Raw genomic sequence first — 4,483 nt, forward strand, 5'->3', positions numbered from 1 at the left:
GCCACATCCACGAGGTGGAAGAAAAGATGGAGACGTCCATCCATGAGATCGAAGCCCTTTCGCAAGAGGCAGAGGCAAAGTTTGAGGTTCTTGAGGCCGACATTGGACTGCTAAAGCGCACTAGCATCTGTTTGGCTCCAATTTTGCTGCAGCTGGTCAACAGTCTCTTTTCTGCGCGGGCGTGCCAGCACCGTTCGGGTGCAGTCATTGGGGGTGTCCCTTGACCTGACTTCTTTTGAACGACTGTAGACGAGGAGAGCACCAACCTCGTCGCAGGATTCTTTGTGCCTCGTGCTGGAGGACTTTGTCTTGTGTCACTGTAACATCCCGTATTTTCACTTACCCGTGTACTAGTCATTTGGACGGTAAACGACAACTACTCTCACTTTTTACCCTAATTCGGTATTTTAGTGGCCCTAAAAGTTGACTTTTTGATCGGGTCAAAATTTGAGAAAACTTCCTTCTTGAAAGTCGTAGAAGACGTTAAACCGAGTCCGTGGACATGTGATACACCTAAATCGGAGTTTGTATGCGAAAGTTATATGCGAAAGTTACTGTTCACGATTACTGTTCATGGTAACTTTCTATATATATGGAAAGTTACTGTGGTAGGTTTCTATTTTCGGAAACCTACCCCCCCCCCGAGATTTTCTCTCTCTCCCCGCGTCGGCCCTCTCCCCTTTCCCCTTCGATTGTGTAACGTCCCGAACCTGAATTTACCGTTTACTAGTCATTTGGACGGTAAACGACCTTTACTTTCATTTTTATTGTCCTTTTAGCACTTTTAGTGGCCCTAAAAGTTGACTTATTGTTCGGGTCAAAATTTGAGAAAATGTTCTGCATGAAAGTTGTAGAGGACGTTAAACCGAGTGCGTGGATATGTGGTACGTAAAAATCGGACTTAGTATGCGAGAGTTATGGCCAAAAATGTAGAATTTACTGTTCATGGTAAGTTGTATATATATATGGAAATTTACTGTTGGCAGATAACTCTCCTTTCTCTCTCTCCCCGACTCTTTCTCCCCTTTCGGCCCGATCTCTTCCCCTTCCGATTTCTTCCTCCTCCGGCCGACCCAGGACGTAATCCGGCCACCCCCAAGCTCGGTTTCTTCCCCTTGTCACGTCTGTGGAGGTATTTTACGACGATTTGGCCGGAGAAGCTCGATTTGGAGCGGAGGAAGCTACGGTGGCAGTTAGCTATTTTAGCCGATCTCCGGCGATTCCGGCCACCTCCGGTCACCATCTTGCCGTCGAAGTTTGGGTTTTCCACGGAGATCATTTTGCCCCTAGCCTCGAACCACGATTTGAAGTGTAGAGGCCGAATCGACAACCTAGGGTTCTTGAGTTTTCTGGGCTATCTTCACCAGCCGAATTCGACCATTTCCAGGTAAAATTGGGATGTGTTCTAGTTGAGAAAAGTGTTTGAAATGTTGAGATGATGGTGCTGCCAAAATTTGGTGGCCATCGGAGCTGGTGGCGGTGGCGGCGGCGCCGCCACTGTGGGCGGCGGCTGCAACATGTAGGGAAGTGTTTTGATTCTAGTTTTTAGTCCATTAAATTGTATATATGCAGCTTGTATGTGAAGTTTGGTGAATTATGGAAGAGTTTGGAATTATTTGTGAATTTCCGAAGTTTGAAGTTTTGTGATTGAATTGTGGGAAATCCGGCCGTCGTATTTCCCTCGTTTTCGTTGTGGAATATGTAAATTGAGGAATTGGTGTTGTGGAAGAGATTTGGGTGGAATTTGAGAAGTAATGTGTGGTGACCTGAGAGGGGGTCCCACAGCGCCGCGACTCCGAGCCAATGAGGAATCGACATGTCACGAATGACATCTCGATAGCTCATCAACCCGAAACCGCAAGGCCTTTTGAGTTTAGGTTGTTGGTTTACAAAACACTTTCTTGGACAAGTCATTCTAGCAACCAAACAACACATTTTCAAAAGCGGAATTCGAAATGGGCTAAGAGTTTTGGGCTTGCGATCGGAGCCCAATTTGGAAAATAAAACAGATCTCTAAGTAACGACAAGTATGGGAGACGCGCCCCAGGGTTACGGGTCTCCCGGGATTTTTGTAAACGAGTAGGAAATAAATAAAAAGTAAATAAACAAGCTACTACAAAATCCGATTAAGGACCAAAACCTTCTTTTGATAAAACTAAAGAGAAATGCGCCAAGCCGTGCCATGTGCCTCCCCTGTACGCTTCCCGACCACATGCTCGAAACCTGCACACTATAGTAGGGGTGAGCTTTCGTCCTCGCATGCCCAGTAGGGGCCGACCCAACCATGCTAGGTTTGAAAAATAATATACTTGAAAATATTTACTACATAATATTGTGCACGTTTATCGAAAAATGCTTTAAGAAAAGTGGCAACCACAAACATTTGTTTTCTTTCATAAAACATGTGCAGTATGCTTCACACACTTGGAGCTCCGAGATACTTACCTGCCGGCTAAAGTAAAATAAATCCGTGACCGACCTGGTTCGTCCTGAGTACGAGAACCGGCCAACTACTCTGTAGTACTTCCGACTACAAGTAGCGAAAGTGTCCGTTTCCTGGCCCTGAGTCTCCTATGACTGGTTCACTGTCTATACTCACTTTTTCTCGACAAACATAGGAGCACGGCCCCCTCCGGAGGTTCACGGTTATCGACACCGTGGGATCCCTAGGAATCTACGCGTCTAGGTCCCATTCACTTTCAGGTCACAAGTACACACATACAAGGGTACAGTATCTCAACATGCAAGTCTAGCCTCGGTTTTCACAATTTGCAATTATCAGTTCTGAAAACACATGTATCACGAGGCATCGACTAATGAACAACCAAAAACGTACTTGCAGGCAACATAATATTATACTAGAGCATTCCACATATAACGAAAAGCCTCTAACAAGGAAGGGACAGCTCACCCTACCTGGAAATGCCGGCGTATTCCACACTCTGATGCTTTCCGCTTAAGCTTCCTTAACGATCGTGTTTCCTAAACCATTACTTAGTTTGTAAGTAATTATTCAGGTAAACATCATGATCAACTTTAAGTATTCCTTTTTATTTCAATGAGGCCATTAATTACTTCATTTAACCTTTACCAATTTGGGAAACTAACTTCTTTTTTGAAAAGGAAAAACGTCATTATCGCTCCGCTAAACTATCGTCAATCCGAGCGACCAAAGTCGAGTCGATCCTCACGTTTTACGAGGTCGGTCAACCCTGGTCAACTCTCGGAGTTGACTTTTGACCGTTGACTTTGACTTCTGACTTTTGACCAAGTATTCCCTTATTTACCATTATTTCTTATTTATCAAAAATAAATAAGTAAATAATTATAAATAATGTTTTACTCTTACTTTTACCCATTTACTCTTCCTTTTTCACCTTTTCACTTTTACTGTGATTTTCACCTCCACACTTTCACTTTTACCTCCTTTTTACCGAATTTACCTTTTCTTTCACCTTCTTCACTTTTTACCACTTTACCAAGGTAAAACTCATTTAATTCAACTTTTACTCTTTTCTTCATTTTCTTTATTTTCTTCCAAAAATAAAGCCATTTCTTTTCTTCTTCCTTTTCTTTTTCTTTTGGCCAAAATAACACAACAACAATCACCAAATCTTCAACACCAATTTCCAATCCTTTGAAAATTAGATCAATAAAATCCTACTAATTAAACTCTCTTCAAAACTCTATTTTTCACAATTTTTCCAACAACAACAATATCTCAACAAAATCAAAATCAACCAAATAAATTCCAAAAATTCTAGGGTTTGTCCAAAACCCATTCCTTACCCTTTCTTCTTCAAAACTCACGGCCTAAGCTTCCTCCATGGCCTTCTTCACCTACAAATCCGTCCATCATCAATACCACAACCAAAAATTGCGAAACAAGGTTGCATGGATAGATCCTTACCACAAATCCTTGTCAAACCCATAGCCTAGCTTCATGGTTTAAGGAGAAATCGGGTTCATGCACCAAAAATCAAAAATGGAAATCAAATACTCGAATTTGGTAAGAAAGATGTATAGATCGAAGGAATAGAGGCTAGATTAGGATGGAAAATACCTTGATTTGAGCTTGGAAAGAAGAAATCACAAAAGCCCCAATTTTAGCTTCGGGTTCTAGGGTTTTTGGGGGATTAAATGGCTAAATTTCATGATTTTGGTTGGAGAAATGGAAAGAGGGAAGGAAGAGGAGAAAATCTGGAAATTTTGATTGAAATCCGGATTCCGGCGATTTCCGGCGACCGGGTAGAGAGAGAGGCTCTCGGTAGAGAGAGAAAGCTGATGGAGAAAATGAGGGAAGTGGCTAGGGTTTGAGAGGGATGTGTTCCTTAAATACCTCTCCCAAATTTAATTGTGAAAAGTCGAATCTGCCCCTCCTTTTGGGCCAATGGGCTTGGGCAGCTACTATTTCATTTTCCTTTTAATTTTCTCAAGCCCACTCCGAAAATACATCACCAAACATCCTTATTTCTCCGACACT

At 42.5% G+C, this 4,483-nt stretch overlaps 1 long non-coding RNA gene across 3 annotated transcripts; it reads right to left on the reverse strand.

Moving 5' to 3' along the window:
• Positions 1–1,846: 1,846 nt before the first annotated feature.
• LOC133723365 (uncharacterized) lies at positions 1,847–4,205 on the reverse strand. Of its 3 annotated transcripts, none has more exons than XR_009852955.1 (4): positions 4,064–4,205; positions 3,911–3,939; positions 3,790–3,840; positions 1,847–2,982 (listed from the first exon to the last, which is right to left on the reverse strand). It is a non-coding gene; the product is annotated as an uncharacterized LOC133723365 (long non-coding RNA). The 3 variants fall into 3 exon arrangements; XR_009852956.1 differs by lacking the exon at positions 1,847–2,982 and adding an exon at positions 3,403–3,423 and having other exon boundaries at positions 3,456–3,840; XR_009852954.1 differs by lacking the exon at positions 1,847–2,982 and adding an exon at positions 3,403–3,423 and having other exon boundaries at positions 3,456–3,935.
• Positions 4,206–4,483: the final 278 nt, after the last annotated feature.

Source organism: Rosa rugosa, chromosome 7, assembly GCF_958449725.1.
Source record: "Rosa rugosa chromosome 7, drRosRugo1.1, whole genome shotgun sequence".
NCBI classification, from domain to species: Eukaryota; Viridiplantae; Streptophyta; class Magnoliopsida; order Rosales; family Rosaceae; genus Rosa; species Rosa rugosa.